The sequence below is a fragment of the Moschus berezovskii genome, chromosome 21 (assembly GCF_049115385.1).
Source record: "Moschus berezovskii isolate FMDL1 chromosome 21, NW_MosBer_1.0, whole genome shotgun sequence".
NCBI classification, from domain to species: Eukaryota; Metazoa; Chordata; class Mammalia; order Artiodactyla; family Moschidae; genus Moschus; species Moschus berezovskii.
The window spans coordinates 7,247,366-7,274,440 of record NC_142480.1 but is presented as its reverse complement, the minus strand read 5'-3'; positions in this window follow the sequence as shown (position 1 = coordinate 7,274,440).

Sequence of the window (27,075 nt, the reverse complement as noted above, 5' to 3'; positions counted from 1 at the left end):
GGGCACAAATAAACAGACAATTTGGAATCACAATGGTAAATCAGAAGAAATTCTCAGAATATTTGAAAAAGAGGCATGAAAGTGAAAAATAGTGAAAGCAGTTATAGAATAGAAATAATAATAAGATAAAATGCAGTGTATATCAATGTTAAACTGAAGAACTTTGCACTAGACTCATTGTAAAAATGCAGAACATTAAACAGAATTCTAAAAGCAGAAATAAAAAGATCAACCAGCTGAGAGCAGACTTCTCAATGGAAATAATGGAAATTAGACAGTGGAACAACATTTTTTGAGTTTTGAGAGACTGTAACTTTCAACCAAGAATTGGACAGCCACAAAAACTATCATTAAAAATCAAAGTAATATTATTTTCTGATAGCTCAAAGCTATCAGAGAAAATTATGATCAGCATCCTAATCTAAAGTAAGCTAAAAAAAATATTCTTCAGATAGATAGAAATACATTTTATAAGGCAAAATATCTGAGATTCTTATATTTCTTTTTAAAAGAGTTTTAAGATACTTATTAGCTTTAAAGTTTATTTAGTATACAAACTTTATTTAGTAAACTTTTATTTAGTATGCAAAACTTTCAGATACAACTATCAAAAATAAAGTTACATATATAAATTTCAAACCATACAGAAAAAAAAAAACAATTAAGCAGCCAAATTCTACAGTTAAATCCCTAGAAAATAAAATTTGAGAAAACTGAATAAAGAGTCCTAAAAATGGCTTTATTATTAAAGGCATCAAATAAATGCTATGGATAATCACAATAAATATAAAACGATTAAAATCAGTAAAACATTATTAAATGTAAGACTTGAAAAATTATGTATATGTTGTTTGCAAAGTTATACCTAACATATGAAAACATAGAAAGATAGCAAAATATATAACAAGCAAATAGTAACCATACTGAAATTACAAAAATAAAATTTAAGGCAGGAATGATTATTATGTGTAGTGGTAGTTTTTATATAATGACAATAGATGCAAAGACTTCCCAGGTGAGGCTAGTGGTAAAGAACCCACCTGCCAATGCATGAAATGTAAGAGAAGCAGATTCGGTCCCTGGGTCGGGAAGGTCCCCTGGAGGAGCGCATGGCAACCCACTCCAGTGTTCATGACTGGAGAATCCTGTGAACAGAGGAACCTGAAGGGGGACAGTCCATGGGGTCACAGACAGACACAACTGAAGCCACTTAGCACACACACACAATAGGTGGCAATTAATCAAGAAGATACAAATAATATGACTTGATTTTAATATTTAATATATTTTTAAATATATAAAGCAAAAACGATAGAATTACAGGGAAATTGAAGAATTGACACCATTGCAGTAAGATATTTCAAAATTATTATTATTATTACATCTCAAAATTATACAAATTATATAGAATTCAGTTATATACACAATCACTCGGTAAATACTTATTGAACATACAGGTGATGAATGCTTATGATTATCTCTTGGTAGCGTTAGATTTAAGGTGATGATATAAAATTTAAACTTTGTCAAAGTTAGGAAGCTCTGGCAAGGACCAGAATATGTGGGTTTCCAAAACAGCTGTCTAGAAGGAGCATATCCGAGGTAGCAGTTATGGACACACAGCACATTCCTTAAAGAAGCTTCCATAAATCTTGGGCAGGGTTTTGACAGGAACATAGAAACATGATGGTCTGATGGTACCTTCTCTGAGTAGCTACAAAATGTCCAGATTCTGAATTAAAGAGTGAGTGTTCAGTTACAAAAGCCTGTTGCGCATTGGTGAGGCTGCCTTTTGCAGCCATACTTGAGGGCCTTAAGCAAAACTCTTGAGGATGGAGGTCATCTAGAGATGACATCTGTCTCAGCAATCCAGTGAAAGTGTTAGCCGCTCAGTTGTGTCCGACCTTCTTGACCCCGTGAACTGCAGCCCACCAGACTTCTCTGTCCATGGAATTCTCCAGGCAAGAATACTTGAGCAGGTTGCCATTCCCTTCTCCAGGGGATCTTCCCAACCCAGGAACTGAACCCAGGTCCTTCTGCATGGCAGGAAGATTCTTTGCCCCATTCAGCAATCCAGCAACCCCTTTAAATCATAGACTATGTTTGATCAGCAACAAAATCATGCTTTCAAACTAGGGGGGCAAGGGGTACATACATGGATGGCAGAGTCTTTACAAGAAAATTTGATTTTGAGATCAATGGCCTGAGTTCCAGTCCTGATTCTTCTCTTTAGAAGCTTTGTGAAGCCTCCTGTCTTAAGTAAGCCAATGAACCATGAGATGTGACTTTTACTTACATCTCCACTTTGCTTACCTATGGCCCAAACATCAAATGAGATAGTGGATACCAAATCACATTGCGAGCTCCAAAAGCAGGATACAAATGGAAAGATCTGTCAACCTTGTAACCAAGTAGGACAAGCCTACAGGTGACCCTGACTCATTTGTGGACTGGATTCTTAGGAAAGAGTGGAAAACACTGCCACCAGATAAAAGTTTCAACAGAGAGAAGCATATTCAACTGCTTTGAATATGGTCAAAATAGTTTGCTTGACCTGTGAAGAAGCATGACGCCTTCTTGGAGGCATTTGGGCAGGTGGCTTTCATATTAGGGGTATTAAGATAAGGATGGGGTGGAAGCTGAGAGGGAGGTTCAAGAGAGAGGGGACATGTGTATACCTATGGCTGATTCACGTTGATATATGGCAGAAACCACCACAATATTATAAAGGAATTATCCATCAATTAAAAATAAAAGAATTTTAAAAATACAAAAAAAGCATGAATTGAAGTGGATATATTTTGTTTTGTCAACTCAGAATAAGGATATCCTCTGAGGAACACTGATCCTTTCAAATCAGTGTTCTACTGAAGTTCTCCGAATAGTTTATTTTAATACAAATTGGTCACATAACAGAAACTAAACCAGTCAGAATTCTTCCCTGGAATATTTTCTAACTTAATCTCGAAAAAGAGCCAACACCCCTCTCTGGTGCCGACAGAATGGCCACGCAGTTCCCAGACACTCCAGAGCCAGGATGCCCGCTCAGTCTTGCCAGCCCACTGCCTTCTTACCATCTTCTGTTACGTAGTGGAGGTGACACGGCAGCCATGACCCTCTCTGCTGTATTTTTCATGACCGCCTGACCTTAACCTCTAACTCTAACTCTGCTCTATGCATTACCCGAGCGGTTTCTCTCACATCATCCCATTTGATCCTCACAACAGATGCATGACTGGGACCCTACCCTGTTGCTGTAACTTAAAGGTGAGGTGTGAATAGACTGATGTCATCCAGTTCAGATGACTTCCAACACAGCCCACTACACGCTGCTTCCAGCTCTATTTTCCCCTATCTTAAACCCAGGATAGGTTGTAGTTAGGGCTCTGGTTTGGATAGGGTTCTAATTCTAGTGATTTTCTATTAATGTTGAGGGTGGGGAGCGTTTGTGTCACATTACCTTAGACACACCATTAGCTGGAAACACACACACACGGCATGGCGGACTCTAAAGTCATTTTCCCTTTTTGACAATGACAGGTGCTTTGGAATCTAATGTTTTGCCCTGGCAGTTAGGTATTGAGAAAAAAGTCTTTCCCTGTTCCCTGGAATTAGTGCTGATTCAAAAAAAATAAAAGTGGATTTAATTTGCAAGATAAGACGCTGAAAAGCAGATAGATGAAAAGTAAGCAAACAACTGAATCACAAGCTAGAATAAAGCGAGTCCCCTTTGAAAGCTTGCTTCTCAGTGTAGCTTTTGAGCCAGCATTGCTCTTCCTGTCATTGCTACGAAAGAAATTTCTGCCCCTGATTCTGTCAGTTTGTACTTCAGCACGTGGAGATTCAAATGCGATCAGATGTGGGCACTTTTCCTTAGCTGCATTTTAAGGACCTCAGAATTTTCAGTTTGATTAACACATTGATGAGACAAGGATTTGACTTAAAGCAAGGATGTCTGGTGGGATTTGGGGGCGGGGGATTCCAAAAATGAGGCCACACTGGAAATATTAAATGCAGATACAGTAGTAAAACATTCAGCTAAAATAGCAATAAAATGGACCTCCGATGGGCCTCCTGAGGAATTAAAAAGAGCAGCTTTATTCCACGGGTGTGTTCAGACAGAAATAAATCAACTCCGTGCTGCCGAGTAGAAATAAGACCCGGGTATATCTTTATTTAAGATATGTAGGATGCCAAGTCGGAGAAGAGTAGAGGAGAGAGACATATTGTTTTTGAAACTGAAACATGAATATGGTTGCGGTTTTAATGTTTCTTGCTGGAAAAAGGTCATCTTTGGCGAGGTCGGGGTTTTCTTAAGGTCATTTCACATACAGATCTCTGCCTTCCTTTGACATTTCATCTTGCAGAGACCCAACTCTTCTGACACATGAAATGGGTTCTCAGCACACCCCATGGCTATTTCTATCAACATCTGTGATTCTTACACGGAGAGGAATATGCACTGATTGGGGACAAAGATCCAGTCTCTCCGAGGCTGGAGATTAAATTGAGAAAATGGAGAGAAGTTTTTATTATCATTTAAAGGGACAGTGGTCGTATTTCCAAAAGAAAAGTATAGCTCCAAATCCCTGGGTGGAGGGAGGGGATTGGAACAGGATATAAATTCAGGAAATATGATGCTTGCTGTTGCCCTCCTCCATAAAAAGTATACTTTCAAAGAAGACGCATTTAATTCATTTCAAAGTACTGGCAGGTTACCCTTTCTTTAAGGAAAGGCAGCCCGGATATATAAATTCACAATAATGGTTTTAATTAAATTGTCTGAGGTTATCCTTGTTGCTGTTTTAGTTGCTAAGTCATGTCTGACTCTTTTGAGGTGCTGTGGACTGTAGCCCCTCCAGTCTTTTCAGTCCATGGAATTTCCCATGCAAAACTCCTGGACTTAGGTGCCATGCCTTTCTCCAGGGGATCTTCCCAACCCAAGGATCAAACCCACGTCTCCAGCTTTGCAGGCAGATTCTTTACCATTGAGCCACCAGGGAAGCCCTTGTCTGAGTTACTTTCTAGTAAAATAGACCACAGCTTAGTCCTTTCTATGCTCAGAGTCTTAGTGCTGAGTCCTGAGGTGCTTACAAGGGTCACATCTAATCCTGCCATATGCCTCCAAGTGGTTTACAAAACGGTCTGCAATGGAAGGAATCATTATTATTATTACATTTTCATAATTGACAATTATGACATTGATTTCTGTAGCTGGGTATAATATAGCTAGGTTTCCTACAGGGAACATAAAGAAAATGCAAAGAAAGGAAATTAGAAAGTGACTGCAAAACAAGACTGGCTTGCTAGGGAATTGATACTGTATATGCAAAATTTAAGCTGAGCCTTTTACCTGTCTTTTCCCAATATTGTGTTTTTGGACTTGGTAAATAATTGAATCTAGGTATAGGAAAAATGTATATCATTTTTCTTACCTCCTGGTTCAGAGCCCTTTGCTGTCTGAACATTTCACTACGCAAATCATCCAATCCCACCTACTGGGTTGGCGGGTTTGGACTTCTCCTGTGTGATAACAGTGGCCTCAGAGAAGAAAATCATCTTCCTGAGAAGCAGGAGAAGCTGTAATTCACGGTGCAGGACACTGGCGTGACTCATTCAGAACCCACTCCCATCCCACCCTCGCTGTACCCCACCTCAGATGTAGGATCTGAGTGATCTTGCAGTTGACGGTTCTGTCCAATATTTCAGCAGGAAACAAAGATGTGTGGCAACCCTCCAGCCCGTGGGGGACCCAGGTGTTCCCTTTCTGGAAAGTATCCAGCTGCCCCCAGGGCTCAAAAGAGGTGAATATCCAGGTGTCACTGAAACTTCTGTTTCTTGTTGTTGCTTCCCAACCTGTGCCCTCCTGCCTGCACCTGAACGGTCTCGGGCAAGTGCCAAGATCATACGTTCATGTTCTGCCATGTGCAGAGGCCAGAGGCCACCAGGGAGGGCTGTAAAGTGTTTTGTTCATTCATTTAGGATGATTAGGAAAATAGAGCACAAAAGTTCTTCTCCTGTACCTCCCCTGGAGGACCTACCAAAACAGTTCTCTAAAGACAGACTTTCCTGCCTCATAAGCCAGAAAGCTCTCCCTTTCGACAGAGAGGAAGCAAAATGCTCTGCAAAGAGCTCTGCAACCCATCGTGGGGAGCTGCATTCAGGCTGTCTCCTCTTCTTATTTCGTTTCTTCCCTCACTCCTTAAGGGCTCTGTCTTTGAGGAGCTCATTATCTAGGGGGGGATGTCCATCAATAACTTGAGGTTAGGAGGATAGTAGTGTTGAGTGCTACAAAGAAGGGCATGGTAGAAGAAGCAGGTGTGGACAGGAGATCAGGCTTGGAGTCTTAGGGAGAGACTCCAGGAGAAAGTCAAGAAGGAACCAGCATCTTTAGGATGGGGAGGATCAATCTGGCTGCGGGGAAGGAACAGGCAGAGCCTATCACAGTTCTGGAGGGAGCATTGATGGTGCCCTTGGGGAATGGAAGGGAAGAGTGCAGCAGCTTTAAAATGTGATCTGCAAATCATCTTATCTCCTTTCATAAAATGGATGGGGTTTATGTCCTTTGAAAATGAGTAGACTTTTGTGACAGCCTAGGAGAAGAGAATTGACGGAAGTGATGCTTTATGACTCCCAAAGCTAAAACATGCAAGGTTATGCACCTTCCGGCAGCCTGTCCTCAACCACCACAGCTCAGACCCCAGGCTCGTGATGAAGATGCCATCACAGAAGGGGGTCCTCCAGCCTTTTTGAGCCCCAGCCCCTGGTCTCAGACATCTTCACTGGGCTCTTCCTGAATTTCCCACCCATAGAGTTTCTGGTTTAATGAAACAGTTGCTGCTGGCTCTTCTAAGTGTGGAATGGTTTATTTCACAGCAAAGGACAACCAGAACAAATAGTCTCCGTAGTGTCTGCCAATGAGGTCAGGGATGCTATGAAGTGAGATGGGAAGATAATATGCTCTAAACTGTACAAGCTGGAATCAAGATTGCTGGGAGAAATATCAATAACCTCAGATATGCAGATGACACTAACCCTTTATGGCAGAAAGTGAAGAGGAACTCAAAACCCTTCTTGAGGAAAGTGAAAGAGGAGAGTGAAAAGGTTGGCTTGAAGCTCAACATTCAGAAAACAAAGATCATGGCATCTTGTCCCATCACTTCATGGGAAATAGATGGAAAAACCGTGGAAACAGTGTCAGACTTTATTTTTTGGGGCTCCAAAATCACTGCAGATGCTGATTGCAGCCATGAAATTAAAAGACGCTTACTCCTTGGAAGGAAAGTTATGACCAACCTTGATAATATATTAAAAAGCAGAGACATTACTTTGCCAACCAAGGTCTGTCTAGTCAAGGCAATGGTTTTTCCCGTGTCATGTATGGATGTGAGAGTTGGACTGTGAAGAAAGCTGATCGCCGAAGAATTGATGCTTTTGAACTGTGGTGTTGGAGAAGACTCTTGAGAGTCCCTTGTACCACAAGGAGATCCAACCAGTCCATTCTAAGGGAGATCAATCCTGGGTGTTCATTGGAAGGACTGATGCTAAAGCTGAAACTGCAATACTTTGGGCCCTACCTCATGCGATGAGTTGACTCACTGGAAAAGACTCTGATGCTGGGAAAGGTTGGGGGCAGGAGGAGAAAGGGATGACAGAGAATGAGATGGCTGGATGGCATCACCGACTCTGTGGGCATGATTTTGAGTGAACTCCGGGAGTTGGTGATGGACAGGGAGGCCTGGTGTGCTGTGATTCAGGGGGTCGCGGAGAGTCGGACACGACTGAGCGACTGAACTGAACTGAACTGAAACTGTACCTGGCCTGGGGACCAGATGGTAGACTTTGGTCACTATCCATAGAGATGTGAGAATTTACTGGGAGGTTTTAATACGGGAGAAACAAATCCAGATTTGTTTTTTGTAAGATTATAGAAGCTTCAGAGAATGTTAGAAAGCAGCATGGATGAGGTTTGGAACCAGAGCTCCTTTAAGTGTCTGGATGAGAGATGATGACATCATGAGTAAACAAGACTGTGGTGGATCTTAGTTTGAGTGAAAAGAGTAGAAAGACCTGCAGAGGGTAAAACTACCTTGTGTCGGCCGTGGCTTGACTAGGAGGATGAGTCTCTATAAGAGGGTCTATTGACTCCTAAGGGACCACACCGCATTGCTTATGAATGGTGATGCCACTTATTAAGGGGCTTCCCAGGTGGCACTAGTGGTAAAGAACCTGCCTGCTGATGCAGGAGACATAAAAGACACAATTTTGATCCCTGGGTTTGGAAGATCCCCTGAATAAGGCTACTCCAGTATTCTTTCCTGCAGAATCCTGTGGACGGAGGAGTCTGAGAGGCTACAGTCCCTGGGGCCGCAAAGAATCAGACATGACTGAAACAACTTGGCACCACTTCTTAAGATGGGGCACGACAAAGATCAAGAATTTGGTCTCAAACATTTTGAGTTTAATAGAACTTTCAGCATCCAAAGTGGAGGTAATTCATAGGTAGCTAGACATATGGGTCTACAACTCAGAGGAGGAAACTTGTCTTTATCCATCAGGTTGGGAGTCACATGTCCAGAAATGACTTCTGGAGCCAGAGGTTGAATTTATTTGGTTTAGGAGGGAAGTACAGAATAAATGTATGGGGTTGCAGATGAAGGAACTCCAACATTAGGTGACAATAGTGGCAGAGAAGAAACTCATCTGTGGAGGAGGAAATTCAGAAACCATGGGCCCTGGAAGGTTGAAGAAGACCATGAAGAGGATGGAACACCCCATGGCCTGAGGAAGAGCATCCTGAAAGGCAGATGTGAACAGAATGTGAATAGTTATGAAGGAAATGTGATGCTTAGGGATTTCAATGGGAGCAGTCTCTGTTCATAAGACGTCAGTGAAAAGGAGAAGTGATTAAAAGGAGGTTGAGGGCAATACTCTTTTTGCTCTCTAAAAGTGGGAAGATCACGATTGAATGATTAAGTATTGTTGTCAAGAATTTAGCAAAATGTACTGGAGAGAGACAAGAATAATTGAGCTCTCAAAATGTCTGAGAGCAAGGAAGGCTCTCAGAACATGGGGATGAAAATGATCTTCCATGAAAGAGGGTGACAGTTACCAGAGCAGAAGGACAAGATGTAGGTAAGCTGAAGGTCCAGTATTCATGTGAAGTTGAGAAGGATCTCATCTTATTCTCCCAATGTTCTCTGAGAAGCAGGAGGTTTTGTCCTCTTCTTTGTATTACAGAGAGAAGTGGCTAGAGTCGGACATATTTGTTGTGAAAAAAGGACCTTGATGGGCTCCTGAAACACAGGAGGGCTGCCTGGCACTGGTGAGTCTGCTTTTGAAGTTGATCATCAATACATTCTGCCTTGCTGGACCGTGTCCCACATTACTTTCTTCTTGAGTGAAGATGATGGATCACTGAGATCTGCTGGAGTTTGGATTTCACTCAGATGATTGTGAAAAATGGAAGGTAAGGGATTAAAGGGTATTGGCAAACATATTCCTGAAATAATCTAGACTGCTCAAGGAGGCAAGTGACGACAAGAGTAGGGAGAAATCCAGGAGATTGATTGATTGGAGATTTTTAGCATCTTCTTCCATGTAATCCTGGGAATTGCTCAAAGACACCAGAATTTATTGAGAATATGCAGCCCTATGCAGCCCCCATACATGTTCTGGAAATGTGAGACAGTTCAGCATAGGAGCTATAAGGTCAGAAACCTACATCACACTGGCCAGAGCTCAATCTCAACTCCTCTACCTAGTAGAGTTGCTAGCATTGGCACATCACTCAGTCTCACAGGAGGACCACTCTCCCCACCTGTAGGATGGAGAGGGTGGCCATTGTTGAACCTACGTCACAAACGTGCTGCACGTGAGTTAATATGCACAAAATATTTTGACAAGGCAGGCCTGTGTAAACAATGCATGTTAGATAGCATTGCCTCAAACGCTCATCAAAAACCTTGAAGCAGTTCTTTTCGCCTCTCACACATACTTGAAGAAATGGGGATACGGAGAAATTAGGCAGTTTGCCCAGAATCTCACTGGTCTAAGGCCAGTGTTAAACATAATACTACTTAAATCTTACATATTGATAGGGTTGTTTGACATTCATTGCCTTATCTGGCAACCAGGTCAGTTGGAGCATGAACAGAGAGCTGGTTGTCCTTCTAAGCTGCTGCACCTTGCACTATTCCCAAAATGTCTTCTGGAGAGTTCCTTAGACTGTTTCTTCGCCTGCACCTTGGGGGTTGTTATATTTGCTCTGTCCACTTTATAGGTGGAGTATACACACGAGATGGGATATGAGAAATGGATTCGGCACCTGGAGACAGTTTCTCTTCTCTGGCTTGGCCTTCCTCCTGCTCTCTGCCTCTCGTGTCCTCCCATCTTCTAGGGCCCCTGGGGCCTCAGTGTGCAGTGGCCCCTGGATGCTTCTGCTCTGCTCCAATAGTGCGCAAGAGTGGGGAACAAAACTGAGGGATTTCAGCAGAAGAGATCTGTCAGCAGCACCATCAGCCTCTTAAATCCTGTAACAGAGATAGTGGATACTTTACCTCTTTCTTATCAAGACAAAGTCAACTAAGGAGATGGAAATACAAGATAACAGAGGACACTCCTTATCATGACCATCTGGAGGGGTCCCACTTTGTGACCTAGCCAAACTGTATCCCGTATCTAGCAATCAGCTATTTCCCTCGTGTGGCTTACTAAGAAGACGGAGAAAGGAAAAATGCAGGGTGGGCATAGAGAAGCTTAGTGACTGAAAGGCACTCAGTTGCGTCTGACTCTTTGCAACCCATGGGACATACAGTTCATGGACTCCTCCAGACCAGAATACTGGAGTGGGTAGCTGTTCCCTTTTCCAGGGGATCTTCCCAAGCTAAAGGTCAAACCCAGATCTCCTGCATTGCAGGTGGATATTTTTTTACCAGTTGAGCCACCAGGGAAGCCCAAGAATACTGGAGTGGGTAGCCTATCTCTTCTCCAGAAGATCTTCCCGACTCAGGTATTGAACCAGGGTCTCCTCCATTGCAGGCAGATTCTTTACCAGCTGAGCTACAAGGGAAGCTTAGAAGAGGAGCATCAGCATCTCCCAAAGACAACTTTGCCACTTCTTTCTTCTTCAGGTTCATCGGGCCTGCTGTGTGAAGGAAGAAGCCTTTATCCATCATAGCTCCTCTCAGTAATGCCGTCCTTCTATCCTCCAACAGAGCTGGGCCCTTGCAGTTGAAAAGGGTATCCCATCAGTGGCTTGTTAAACTTTGTCACCCTCTGCCCAGCGCAGAGCTAACCTGGCTTTCGGATGCTTTTCCAGGCGACTCAGTGGTAAAGAATCCACTTGCTAATGCAGGAGAGGCAGAAGATGTGGGTTTGATCCCTGGTGCAGGAAGATTCCCTGGAGGAGGAAATGGCAATGTACTCCAGTATTCTTGTCTGGGAAATCCCATGGACAGAAGAGCCTGATGGGCTACAATCCACAGGGTCGCAAAAGAGTCAGTTATGACTTAGCGAATGAGCACAGTTCAGTTCAGTTCAGTTCAGTTCAGTCGCTCAGTCGTGTCCGACTCTCCGCGACCCCATGAATCACAGCACGCCAGGCCTCCCTGTCCATCACCAACTCCCGGAGTACACTCAAACTCATGTCCACAGAGTCGGTGATGCCATCCAGCCATCTCATTCTCCGTCGTCCCCTTCTCCTCCCACCCCCAACCTTTCCCAGCATCAGAGTCTTTTCCAGTGAGTCAACTCGTCGCATGAGGTGGCCAAAGTATTGCAGTTTCAGCTTTAGCATCAGTCCCTCCAATGAACATCCAGGATTGATCTCCTTTAGAATGGACTGGTTGGATCTCCTTGCAGTATAAGGGACTCTCAAGAGTCTTCTCCAACACCACAGTTCAAAAGCATCGATTCTTCGGCGATCAGCCTTCTTCACAGTCCAACTCTCACAACCATACATGACCACGGGAAAAACCATTGCCTTGACTAGACGGACCTTGGTTGGCAAAGTAATGTCTCTGCTTTTTAATATACCATCAAGGTTGGTCATAACTTTCCTTCCAAGGAGCAAGCGTCTTTTAATTTCATGGCTGCAATCAGCATCTGCAGTGATTTTGGAGCCCCAAAAAACAAAGTCTGACACTGTTTCCACTGTTTTTCCATCTATCTTCCATGAAGTGATGGGACCAGATGCCATGATCTTTGTTTTCTGAATGTTGAGCTTCAAACCAACCTTTTCACTCTCCTCTTTCACTTTCATCAAGAGGCTTTTGAGTTCCTCTTCACTTTCTGCCATAAGGGTAGTGTCATCTGCATATCTGAGGTTATTGATATTTCTCCCAGCAATCTTGACTCCAGCTTGTGCTTCTTCCAGCCCAGCGTTCCTCATGATGTACTCTGCATATAAGTTAAATAAGCAAGGTGACAATATACAACCTTGACGTACACCTTTTCCTATTACAGCACAGCACAATTGAACTCATGACTTGACCTACTCCCAGGGGTTCCCAGTCACTGCAGAAACATACCCGAAGCTCTAGCAAGATGTTTCCCATTGAAGGAAGTCAATGAATAATACTTAAAAGTGGAAATTAAAAGAGCATCATAAGGATATTATTTTAAAGTATTTCAAGACATAAACGTGTAGATGAGATGCAAGTTCTTGGCTCTGAGAAGCTGGATTTGGAAATGGACAGGAGGGGGGTCAGAGATTATGCACTATTTGACTCATTAAATTATGTGCATAGATTACTTTGATAAGCATTAAATATAAAAATAGCATTTTCTGAATGTTTAGATTCTATCTGTTGAGGGGTGGGGAGAAGGTAATGACTTGTTAACTGCTACTTTTTAAGAAAAGCCAAAATGTAATTTTTCCACTGATACTTCAGTGCCATCTCTGTTTATCAGTTATGACTTATCTTTTTTATTTCATCAGAAATATTTTATAATTGAAAAGAAAATAGGTAGAGGGGAGATGACGATCTAATATACATGGTAAAAGAATATTTAGAAAATCATTAGATAGCTAAGGTCCAAGGGCAGCCTAACCATTTAAAGTTTGCAAGTTGCTTAAAGTTGTTTAATGTTTCCTACTTTATCTTAAGTTTGCAGAGAATCAGAGCTTACTATCTCCATGTTAGCTCTAAAGATGCTGAGGCTACACAGATTGGTTTGCCCATGGATTCATAGTCACAAAAGGAGTTTAAACTGGAAAATGGTAGTTTCTCTCTTCTCCCCTCCTTTCACTGAGCTCTGTCCAGGACCTTAGATAAGCTGGGTCATGTTGTAGGAAGAAACAGCCCCCACATCTGCACAGCAAAGATGTCATCCTGCACCACGGAGATGCCTTCCTGCAGTAATGTTGTCCTCCCTCTAAATCTGAATGGACCGAGGAGCCCTGACTGGGTCAGGACACCATAGAAGGACAAAGATCTGAGGCATCTACCTGGACAATCATATACTCTAGCCTGGAAATGTTGCCCCAAACTTCTGTCCAAACTCACTGGTCAAGAGATTCTTGGGGTCCCATTTATACTGTGCTTCCATCAACATATTATTTTTAAAACTTACAGTTACTTTTTTAATTTAAATATTTTTGATTGTGCCAGTGGCCTGTGGGGTCATAGTTCCCACAGGGGTCAAACCTGCGTCCCCTGCTTTGGAAGCATGCAGTCATCACCACTGAGCCGTGAGGGAAGTCCCACTTACAGTTATTTTTAAAGCTCAGAAGGGAAGGGTTGGGATATTTGTAGAAAAGGTCTGATGACTACCTTGCCTTCATGTGCCAAAACCACTCTTCCGTAACCACAACTCTGTTTTTTTATCACAGCTAGCTCTGACAAACGTTTACCCTTATTTTCTTCTCATAGTCCTTGGCTCATTGATCCCCAGCTAGTAGCAAACACTGGGGCAACAGCAGGAGACGGGCTGAGAAAGGTGATGAGCATTACTAACAATGCAAGTGAAATATATTTCATCAACTCAGTAATAGTTTAACCAGTGCTTGCTGCTGCTGCTGCTGCTGCTAAGTCACTTCAGTCGTGTCCGACTCTGTGTGACCCCATAGACGGAAGCCCACCAGGCTCCCCCGTCCCTGGGATTCTCCAGGCAAGAACACTGCACCAGGTGTGAAAAAGAGGACCTTCCTCATGTGATTCCCCACCCCAACCCCTGTAACCACCTGAGCAATTATTATCATGATAAATCATGGCAACAATGATGGTGGGTTTGAAGTGGAATTTTTTTTTTTTTTCTGCTGCAAAGATAACGTCTGGAAAGAGGAAGAAGCTTCTTTCATGTAAACAAAAATTTAGGGGAAGCGAGGGGAGGATGTTCAGAGCTGGAAGACAGCATGAGGACAGACAGCAATTATTTATCTTTTCATTGAAGACGAGGCTCTGGAGGGCAAGGGTGGCTACACTGCTTCCTCACAGCCATGATGAAAGAGAGAGGGAAATACACACATCCATCACCAGGAGTGGCAACGGAATATTTTAGTCAAGAAAAGGTGAACGCTTGAGAAGGATAACAGTATCTTATGTATATGGTTAGATAGCATCACCAACTCAACTTGACATGAATTTGAGCAAACTCCGGCACACAGTGGAGAACAGAAGAGCCTGGATTGCTGTAGTCCCTGGGGTCACAAAGAATGGGACGTGACTTAGGGACTGAGCAATAACAGCAATATATTGATATTTTTTCTACTAAAATAATCCAGATTTTGATTGCCTAGGAAAGTACAGAGTAGGCAGAACCATATATAAAATCAGCCTGCTCTTGGGAACTTCAATAATGGATCTTCACGTGTTGGGGAACAAAACAATAACATCTTGTAGCATTGAGAAGAGGGGTTCCAAGTCAGGGCAAGTCGTGGTGAGTCTATATCCCCTCCACAACTCAAATTAGTAGGTGCTTTTGAAACATAAAGGGGACAGTGCATGTTTTTTACTCTATATTTCAGTTGTATGTGGGACCTAAAAAGACAAATGAACAAACTTACCTAAACAGAAGCAGTCAGAGATTCAGAGAACCAACAGGTGGTGCCAGAGGGAAGACACATAAAGGGCTGGGCAACGTAGGTAAAGGGGATTAAGAGATGCAAACTCCTAGTTACAAAATAAATAAGTCATGGAGATGCAATGTACACATAGAAAATATAGTCAATAATATCGTAACAACTTCCTATGGTGACATCAATTGGATCTATTGTGGTGATCATTTTGCAGTGTATGAAAGTATCAAATCACTAAATTGTACACAGAAACTTCTGCCCCTTCCTTGGTCTCTTAAAGTAACAAGGTATGGATCACACTTTTAAGGAAAACTCCCTACTGCTGGCTTTATTCAGGACAAGCCCTCATTAGTAAATTGAAACCCAGATGGGATGGAAAATAAACTTCTCTTGCCTCTAGATGAATGGGACTTCTCTCTTCTGGGTACCAGTATTTTTTCTCTAGGACTGCCAGGCAAATGACCACAAACTGGGTAGGTTAAAACAATAAAAATTCATCCTCTAAAAGTTTTGAAGACCTGAAGTCCAAAAATAAGACTAACACAGGCCCAAACTCTCTTTGAAGGACCAAGGATAGAATGCCTCCTTTTCTCTCCCAGATCTTGGTGGCTTCAGGCATGCCTTGGCTTCAGAAAACATTGCTCATCCCGTGTCTGTGTGTCTTAAATATTCCTCTCTCTTTCTTTTATAAGGACACCTGTTACTGGATTAAGGACATACCTTAAATCCAGGATAATCTGATCTCAATATTCTTAATTACATTTGCAAAGACCCTATTTCTAAATAGGTGGTTCAGTGGTAAAGAATCTGCCGGTTAATACAGGAGACACAAGGCAGGTGGGTTCTATCCCTGGATTGGGAAGCTCCCCTAGAGAAGAAAATGGCAGCCCACTCCAGTATTCTTGCCTGGAGAATCCCATGGACAGAGGAGTCTGGTGGGCTATAGTCCGTGGAGTCACAGAGTCGGACACGACTGAGATCACATACATGTGTGCATGTGTGTACACATACACACCCCCAGTAGATACATACATACACACATGGATTCATCCAATTTATCACTGAGGCTCTCCTCCATCCATCCATCCAAGCAGTCACACGTTCAGTTATCCATGTATCCATGCACGCATCCTTGTGTGCGTTCATTCATCCACACACGCAAACGTACATAACATATACACATCCATCCAGGCATCAGTTCATGCATCCACTCCCCTTTCACATTTCAGGGTGAGGGTTGCATTCAGTGCTAAAGGTAAATAGGGTGAAGTAAGATTTATTGTTAAAGATTTTTAAAAAATGAGGTGAAACTTAGTTCTGGTAGACAAGATGAGCCTAGGTATAGGCTTATGGACAGATTGGATAAGACTAAGTTCAGGGTGAAGAGCGGGCTTCCCTGGCAGCTCAGTGGTAAAGAATTCACCTGCCAATGCAGGAGATGTGGGCTTGATCCCTGGGTAGGGAGATCCCCTGGAGAAGGAAATGGCAACCCGCCCCAGTATTCTTGCCTTGGAAATCCCCAGGATAGAGGAGACTGGCAGGCTGCAATCAATGGGTTTTAAACAGTTAGACATGACTTAGCAACTGAGTTTGAGCAGGAGGGTTAAGGGTGGAGAGCAAGGCTAAAGTATAAGTGTAGGAATGAGTAACGCTTCCCAGGTAGCGTTAGTGGTAAAGAATTCACCTGCCAGTGCAGGAGACATATGAGATTCGGGTTCAGTCCCTGAGTTGGGAAGATCCCCTGGTGGAGGACATGGCAGTTCACTCCAGTATTCTTGCCTGGAGAATCGTATGGACGGAGGAGTCCGGCAGGCTACAGTCCATGGGGTCGCAAAGAGTCATGACTGAAGAAACTGAACACACACTCAAGGCTCCAGGGTAGGGTCTGGATGGGGAAAGGGAAGGCTGGGTTTAGGGAGGACGTCGATATCTTCTGTGAGAGGTGATATGTGATCTGACTCTTGAATAGTCAATACGAACGAGTGTGTCCACGGACAAGTAGATTCAGAATTACTTCCCTGCAGAGGGAACAGCTTGATCATATAATCGAGGAGGGAAGCAGAAGGATGAATGCAGGGAACTTCCCAGGGGACCCCAGGCAGGCTGAGGGTGTTAGGATGAGAGACAGGGTGCTGAGGGTTTAGGAAGGAAGTGCCTGCAGCGGCAATCAAGTGTTCAGTGTAACCTGGAGATTGTGGCCGGTGTGGGAGGCTTTTAGACAGCGGGTGGCATCCAACGCCTCCTTCCAGCTGTGAACTCTTTCCGTTTCCTCGGATGAGTCCTCACTTGCCTCTGGAAAGATCTGCCCCCATAGAGTGAGGGGATTTCAGAAACCCTTTCCTAGGCAATGCAAGACTCTGAAGATACGAGTGGTCAGTTCAGAAAAGCTCAGTGTTCCCTGTTGCTGTGCCTCTGGCTCCTGTTTGACCCCCTGTCACTCATAAGGATTTTATCAGGATTCCCTGCCAGACCATAAACGGTTGGCAGGTGTTCGTATTTCTTCACTCCCCGCTTCCTTTCATTCTTGCTCTCACCTGTTAAGGAAGGACCAAGATATTCTTCCTGGTTATTAACAGGGAGGAACACTGAGAGCAGGAGCGCCCTGGCATCCTACAGAGCAGCAGGCAGCGTGCGCAGAGGCCCAGGGGCACAAGAGAGTCGGGGCCTTTGAGGTATAAAATGAAGCCTTTTCTTTCTGAGAGTGGGTACAGACTGAATAGGAAGAAATGAGGTGATGGAGGTTATGAAGGGCCTAGTAGTTCACTGGATTTAAACTTCACTCTCAGGAGGAAGGAGGTAGGAGACAGTAACATATTTTAAATTTCGGAGCGAAATATTAAATTTGTGTGTTGAAGTCTCTAGTCATAGCTGCAAAAGTTACTGTGGATAGAAAAGGGTGTGTATGTACACACACGTGTCATCACTGCTGTCGTTTAGTTGTTAAGTCATGTCCCACCCTTTGTGACCCTGTGGACTGTAGCCAGCCAGGCTCCTCTGTCCATAGGATTCTCTAGGCAGGAACGCTGGAGTGGGTTTCCATTTCCTTCTCCAGGGGATCTTCCTGACCCAGAGCTGGAATCCATGTCTCCTGCTTGTCACACGCGTTCTTTCCCACTGAGCCACCAGGAAAGCCCATGCGTGCATGTATATGTATGTAACAGAGAAATGATAGAAAGGTAGAAAGATACATAGATTCCATCTTGGGGGGATCACATCCTCCAAAGAAAACGTATGGACCAGAAGCCAAAAAGCAAAGATCGGCATATTCGAATATATAAAAATACAATTTTGTGCCTCTGAAGAAGATGCTCTGTAAGAAAAGACAACAGACTGAGAGAACATACTTGCCATAAATACATAAACATATTATTTTTCAAAAACAATTTAATAGGAAAATTAGCAAGTGAATAGAAGAATGAGATATTGGTTCACAAGAAGAGAAATGCAGTTAGCACTATAACTCACAGAAATGGAACCAAAGCAACGAGACAGCATTGCTCAACCACCAGATGTGTTTCTTAAAAACAAACCAAAAAACAATAATCCTAAACTGAGGAGTGTTTGCACTTCTACTGAAAGCTGCTCAGTGAAATTTTAAAAGTAGTATGGTCTTTTTGGGGTGCAATTTGTCAGCTAACTTTCACATATTTTAAAGGTGCACGACTTTTTATCCAATGCTCTGCATGCCCCAGAATGTATTTATTGCATCATTACTTACAAAACAAAAATGGCACCAAAACTAATTCTGACATCTATCAATACAAAAAAAAAAAAAAAACTTAAAGTATCCTAAATCCCTAAACTCTGGAATACCAAAGATCCATTGGAAATAAGATATGGGTAGGGGAGAAGAAAATAAGATAAGACAGCCATATGAACTGATTTGAAATTATTCTCTCTACTAGTTGGAAAGAAAAGGCTGCAGAAATAGATGAATGTTCATATTCATCTAAACACACAAACAGAAAATGGAGTGTGTACAAATATTTCTCAATGAATACAAGATGGTCTGGGGCCTTGGGGGTTGTTTGAAGGTGCTATATTTTTTGGGGGGAGAGAGGGAACTCTTAATTTGCCCTGGTGGCTCAGAGGACAAATAATCTGCCTGCAATGCAGGAGACTGGGGTTCAGTCCTTGGGTTGGGAAGATCCCTGGAGAAGGAAATGACAGCCCAGTCCAGGATTCTTGCCTGGAGAGTCCCATGGACAGAGGCGCCTGGCGGGCTACGGTCCAGGGCGTCCCACAGAGTCGGACACAAGAGCAACTAACGTACACACACATTTTACAGTGAGAATGTAGCTATTATTTATCTGCATGATTGTAAAGAAAACAAAAAAACATGGCTTCAGAAATAGATCCTTTCGTTCTATTTCAAGTGGGGATGCCAATATAGATCTCAAGGGTTGCTGTTGGGATTTTAACTCAGATCATGTTTGTAAATTCTCCAGCCTACAGTAAAGGATCCAGAATTTTTTTCTTCTGTCCTTTATTGGTTGACCTTTGATTCCCCATCCTTGTTCTGAGTTGGGATTTCCTACCATTTCAATGACCTTTCAAGACTCAGCTTTTCATCTTTAAAGCTTTCCTCCAAATTACACTCATTCAGTCCAAAAGGCTTTGTTCAAGTCAATAGATCAGGACTGAGGATCACAAGAATCTCAACAAAGCTGGGACAGGGTTCTTGGTCATTTGACTTCAAATCCTAGCCTCATTTCACCACACCAACCTAAAATTTCTAGCAAGGTCAGACATGACAATTGTATAGCTCAACGATGATTGGAGAGAAAATGTGGAGAGATCAAGTATTGAAAGAAATTTGAGCAGCTTTCTTGATCAGTTCAGCTCAGTTCAATCGCTCAGTCATGTCCAACTCTTTGCAACCCCATGGACTGCAGCACGCCAGGCTTCCCTGTCCATCACCAACTCCTGAAGCTTGCTCAAACTCATGTCCATCGAGTTGGTGATGCCATCCAACCATCTCATCCGCTGTTGTCTCCTTCTTCTCCGGCCTTCGATCTTTCCCAGCATCAGGGTCTTTTCCAATGAGTCAGCTCTTCACATTAGGTGGCCGAAGTATTGGAGTTTCAGCTTCAGCATCAGTCCTTCCAATGAATATTCAGGACTGATTTTCTTTAGGATCAACTGGTTTGATCTCCTTGCAGTCCAAGGGACTCTCAAGAGTCTTCTCCAACACCACTCCAGCATCAGTTCTTCAGTGCTCAGCTTTCTTTATAGTCCAACTCTCACATCCATACATGACTACTGAAAAAACCATAGCTTTGACTAGACAGACCTTTGTCGCAAAGTAATGTCTCTGCTTTTTAATATGCTGGGTTGATCATAGAACCCCATGAACAATTTTTAATTATATTTTAAGACTTCCTTGGTGGCTCAATGGTAAAGAATCTGCCTGCCAATGCAGGAGACATATGTTCAATCCCTGAATTGGGAAGATGCCCTGAGAAGGAAATGACAACCCATTTCAGTATTCTTTCCTAGAAAATCCCATGGACAGAGGAGCTTGGTGGGTTATAGTCCGTGGGATTGCAAAGAGTTGGACATGACTGAATGACTGAGCACGTGGCCATTCTTTAAACAGGAAAAATAATTAACTATTTATACATAAAAAAGAAGTGGATACTCTGGCAGTGATGCCCACGATAGATTGGAGGGATATGAGAGAGGAGGCAGGAATCAGGCGAGGAGGACCCTGCAGCCAGAGTCTGAAGGTGTCTGGGGAAGAGCTTCAGAGTCTGGAGAACAGAAACTGAAGTCACGAGACGCTGAGAAGGCAGAATCCGGAGAAAGAGGTGAGGCACCTGTCAACAGAGATGCTTGGAGTTTATTTGGTACGTGGCAGCATGCACACAGCGCTGTTAACAGTGATAGTCACAAGAATGTGGAAAAGCAATTGAATTCTGAGCAAAGGTGTGTGACATTATTTTAGGCAAGGGTCATACATAGGAAAGAGAAAATGACAACTGAGATCAAGGCTGGAGGAGACGTGTGAGCAGGTGGATCATTTTGTTTGGTCTAACTTAGGTACAAACAAGTTGACTTAAATTGTCATGTGTTAAAGGTGAAATGGACAAAACTTGGCTTGGCTTCTGACCTAATGAAACTGAACTTTGTTTCTAAAGCTGCTCAAACATACTAGGGCAACTCCTGACAGGTTGGCAGTGCTTCCAAAAGCCTAAAGGAAACCCCCTATCTATCTGGGATGAGGCTGCCCTCACTGACTAAACAGTCCTTTGCTTTGCTTTTGCCTGAATTATTCCACATCTCTTGCTTGCCTTTGGCAGCTTTAAAAGCTCTTAATGATTAATTAAATGGGAAGACCAAGAAACAGTCAAATATTTGTGGAAAACAACGGTCTGCAAAGAACAAGCTTCATTCCAGACATCTGTGGGTTGGGTAATGGCATGGACCTCAAGGCTGGGAAACCAGGACATTCACTTTGCTCTTTCCCAGACTGGCCAGCAAGTCTTTTAGGGCCTGTTTTCTCCTTGGCAAATGGATTCTTTTAAGTTCATTTCTGAGCCTTCCCTAGTGGCTCAGCGGTAACAAATACGCCTGCAATGCAAGAGACGCGGGCTCCATCCCCTGGTCAAGAAGATCCCTTGGAGAAGGAAATGGCAACCCACTCCAATAGCCTTGCCTGGGAAAATCCCGTGGAGAGAGGAGTCTGGTGGGCTACAGTCCATGGGGTCACAAAGAGTCAGACACGACTTAGTAACTAGACAAGTTCGCTTCTATTTCCCTGTGACAACGTATGATCAGCCTCAATCTTGCCTTCTCCCCACTCTCACCCCTCTATCAGTGTATAATTTTTTCCTCTGAAAGGATAGTTGATTGATGGTAGAAGAGAGGATAGTGGAAAGAGAAATAAATTGAATTTATGCAAGTGGGGAGGGAATTGCCTCATTAACAGAATAATTGAGCTGTTAGTTAATTTTACTTGTTATCCTTAGAAAAGGGCAAAAATCTTCTAAGCAATGAATCCTCTTCTTCCAAATGATTAGAAGAACAACAAAAAGGTTTGTAGCTTAGATGTATCTAGTAATTATGTGTCTAACACTTTTTTTTCTCTTTTTAAATATCATATGAGGCAGATGTATTTTTAAAATCCTGGCAATTTACACAACACTGTGAAAGTGTCAGCTCTTCCTAATCAGAAATTTTCTGCACTTCCCCCAACCTTATTAGCAGTAATTCCCGCTAATTGATAATTATTACCTTTTCTTAGTCAAATCTAGTTGTTGGTGTAACAACACTTCCCTGCTTTGCTAAGATCAATATGTTTAACTATCACTGTAAATAATGCATAAAATTAATAAGAAAACTATGCTTGCTCAATAGAATGCAAACTTCATCTATTTTCATATCAGCTTCTTAATTTACAGGCATTTTATTTATTTATTTTTGCCACAGACTGGTAATAATAAGTAGTTCTTAAGTCCAAATAATGAAATTCTTCACATGTAAGCGTCATTAGGATTTTGACTAAAGCCCGCTGGCACAGAGATGTGAACCGTGGGCTAAGTTCCAGGGGAGAACGAATCTGATCTCTTCTGCAAATCAATTGCAATCAATCTTCATTGATTTGTATACGAGCCTTGTTCTTTACTTACTTAAATTGGACTGGACTCAGCCCTGTGTGATCACTCATGGGTTTGTGAAGGCTAATTTCCTGGACATTGATGATGTCTTCATGGCAGTGAAGGGCAAGGCTAGCAGACATCTAGGTCTTAGCCCAAAATGACTCCTGATGCTGCTGCTGCTGCTGCTAAGTCACTTCAGTCGTGTCTGACTCTGTGTGACCCCATAGATGGAAGCCCACCAGGCTCCCCCGTCCCTGGGATTCTCCAGGCAAGAACACTGGAGTGGGTTGCCATTTCCTCCTAATAAAGGAATATTGCCAAACTGCCTTGGAAGAGTTTCAGAGAGGGTAGCATAAACATCACATTATTCTGGCAAAAGTCCCCCACCCCAAATCTACCTCCTTTCCACGTTCTCAATTAAACTAGAAACACATAAGACAAAGACTGTGACTTTAAAAAAATTGAAATATAATTGATTTAAAATGTTGTGCTCATTTCAGGCATACAGCAAAGTGATGCATACATACAGATATATAGATGTGTGTGTGTGTGTGTGTGTGCACGCGTGCATGCGCGTGAGTGCAAGCACATGCTCAGCCTCACAGTTGTGTCCAATTCTTTGCAACCTCATGGACTGTAATCCACAAGACTCCTCTGTCTACAGAATTTTCCAGGCAAGAATACTGGAGTGGGGTGCCATTTCCTACTCCAGGGAATATTCCCTACCCAGGAATTGAACCCGCATCTCTTGTGTCTCCAGTATTGGCAGCTGGATTCTTTACCACTAGAACCACCTGGGAAGCCTCATATAGATATAGAGATATACAGATATATTTATATGTGCATATATATATATATATATTCTTTTTTAGGTTCTTTTCCATTATAGGTTATTATAAGATACTGAGTAGAGTTATCGGTGGAATATAGTAAGTCCTTGTAACTCATCTAATCTATATATATGGACATGAGTTTGAGTAAACTCTGGGAGTTGGTGATGGACTCGGAGGCCTGGTGTGCTGCAGTCCATGGGGTCTCAAAGAGTCAGACACGACTGAGCGACTGAACTGAACTGATAGACGAGTGTGTGTTAATCCCAAACCCCGAATTTGTCCCCTCCCCTCTTTCCCCTTTGATAACCATAAATTTGCTTGCTATGTCTGTGAGTCTATTTATATTTTGTAAGTAAGTTCACTTGTATCCTTTTTTTTTTAATAGATTCCACATTTAAGCAGTATTATATGATATATGTCGATCTCTGTGTGATTCTTTAAAAGTATGGTTCAGAAACCTGAAAATACAGAAGGAGATCATAGATGGAAGAGATGTACTTACAGAGTCAGGGCTCTCTCCTGATCTTGCAGCCGGGATACTGAGAACGCCACTCATGGTGGCAGGAAAGGTGCTCCTGTTCTGCATCATCTCCTTGGTAGAAATAATTCTCGCTGTGTGCTGCAGTGGAAGAGCAGGGCATGCCGGCTCCTGCCGTTGTGAACCTTTGCACCTTAGCTGTGTGACAGCACAGGTCTCATTCTTTGTGGGCCTCAGTTTTCTCATCTGTGAAATGGAGATGTTCACAGTGTTAGAAGCGTCTCAGCCTCTTCCTACTCTCTCTGTTGCTGTTCAGTCGCTCAGTTGTGTCTGACTCTTTGTGACCCCGTGGGCTGAGCACGCCAGGCTTCCCTGTCCTTCCCTATCTCCCAGAGTTTTCTCTAACTCATGTCCATTGAGTCGGTGATGCTATCCAACCATCTCGTTCTCTGCCATCCCCTTCTCCTCCTGCCTTCAATCTTTCTGTTCTTTATACGAAAGGATCGACATCTCCCCTATGAGACAGATTATGTTCACATCCACACAGCAAGCCCTATACCCAATAAGGCACAGAAACCTCCTGAATATGACCCACGCGGGAAAGGAAATAAATCAAATCTGACTCATCATCCTTCAATCTGTTAACTGTTGGTTAATTTGCTGTCTTGTCTTCTATTGGATTTTGAGCTCCATAAGGGCCAAAACCTCATCTCTGTAACCTCTATGCAGGATATTTTTCTGAAAAGTAGGGAACTAATAACTATTTGTGGACCGCTGGTGAATGAAACCTGACACTGCCTTATCATGTGGTTCATAACTAATAAAAGTCCCTAAGTTTACAAAAGATCTTAGCATAAAGGTAAAAGCATAGTCCGTGATTAGGGAAACACAATAAAAATCTAATTAAATCTATAGATATCCTGATAAAATGATCATGGATCTGCCAGTTCCCAATGTCCATGGAATTCTCCAGGCCAGAATACTGGAATGGGTAGCCTATCCCTCCTCCAGGGGATCTTCCCAATCCAGGAATCAAAGCTGGGTCTTCTGCATTGCAGGCAGATTCTTTATCAGCTGAGCTACCAGGGAAGCCTGGTTAAAAAATAGGCTGCCTACAAATAAATAAAAATCATACTGCTTTGAACTCTTTCTGTCCAACACAAAATGCACATAGACTGTTATCCACAGACTTTGTGAGGAAAATCACTGTGGCCTAAACCTGTGTAAGAGATAACGTTTTACTCCACGTAGTGCTTCCCTGGTGGCTCAGATGGCAAAGAACCTGGCTGCAATGTGGGAGAGCCAGATTTGATCCCTCGGTCAGGAAGATCCCCTGGAGTAGGAAATGGCAACCCACTCCAGTATTCTTGCCTGGAAAATGCTGTGGACTGAGGAGTCTGGCGGGCTACAGTCCATGATGTCACAAAGAGTCAGGCATGACGGGGCGACTAACACTCCAACACATGTTTGTTGTTGTTGTTTGTTTTTGCCATACATTGATGTGAATCAGCCACGGGTGTACACGTGTCCCCCATCCCAAACCCCGCTCCCACCTCCCTCCCCATCCCATCCCTCTGGGTCATCCCAGTGCACCGGCTTTGAGTGCCCTGTTTCATGCATCAGACTTGGACTGGTCATCTATTTCACATGTGGTAAAGTACGTTTCAATGTTATTTTCTCAAATCATCCCACCCTCACCTTCTCCCACAGAGTCCAAAAGTCTTTTCTTCATCTCTGTGTCTCTTTTGTCATCTCACATATAGGGTCTTCGTTACCGTCTTTCTAAATTTCATATATATGCATTAGTATGCTGTATTGGTGATTTTCTTTCTGACTTACTTCACTCTGTATAATGAGCTCCAGTTTCATCCAACTCATTAGAACTGACTCAAATGCGTTCTTTTTAATGGCTGAGTAATATTCCATTGTGTACATATACCACAGCTTTCTTATCCATTTGCCTGCCGATGGACGTCTGGTTGCTTCCATGCCCTTGCTATTGTCAACAGTGCTGTGATGAACACTGGGGTACACGTGTCTCTTTCAATTCTGGTTTCCTCGGTGTCCATGCCCAGCAGTGTGATTGCTGGGTCGTAAAGCAGTTCTATTTCCAGTTTTTTGAGGAATCTCCACACTGTTCTCCATAGTGGCTATACAATCAACCCACGCTTTTTTACTTCATGTTGGAAGGCAGGAAGATGGCACCATCATCTATCTAGACACTCAGAAAGGGTGCCACTCACTCATCCTTCTGGAAAAAGAAATGATGAAGAGAAACAAGTTTTCTGAAAGATAAATCCAATTTGAGGTCCTCAACGATCAAAACATCATAGCTGTTAAAAAATAAGATTAAGGTAACTTTATTGGTAGCTTCTGATCAGAGGCTGTTTTCCTGCAGACAGAGCTGGAGGTGTTTACCTGCTCAGTCTAGGCTCCTGCAGTAGTAATCTATTTGGGTCCTATGTTACCTGTGAGACCTGAGGATGAATTTTGTCCCTATATCAGGAAATATACTTTCTGGAGTCCATCTCTCAACCCACTTTTCTTGCCCAAATTTGATGAGCCCTCATATAAGTTAGACTTGCTGCAATAACAAATGAAACTCAGACCTCCGTGGGATACAGTGGCAACTGAGTCTTGTTTTTTTCACACTGAACTTTACCCATGAAGTGTTGCAGGTGGGCTCAGGTCTGCTCTGCCTGTCTGCATGATAGGGTCAAGACAAAAGAGATGTTTCTCCTGGGACTCGTTCTCAGGGCCGAGAGACAAGGATGAGAAAGCTCTGAAAAGCCAAACCCATTATGTGTCACAGCTCCTGCCTGACGGAGATCTATATGTCACATCCCCTCATATGCCATTGGCCACAGGCAGTTATAAGGCTACCCTGTGTGTCAGTGCAGCTGAAGAGTGTATGTCTTATACAGGAAGGGACCGCAAGCTACACAGCAATGACTGGAGATGGTTTTTTTCTTCATTTACTGGGAGGAGAATTGAAAAGCTGAGAAGAGCAGTTCAATTCAGCATGGAAATGAGAGAAAAAATTGGTAAAGGGTCTATACGTGAGGCAAATTACTGAACCATCCAAGCTGCTCTCAGAAGCTTCAGAATCTGACCCCAAATTACCTAAACTACCCCTTCTGGGCC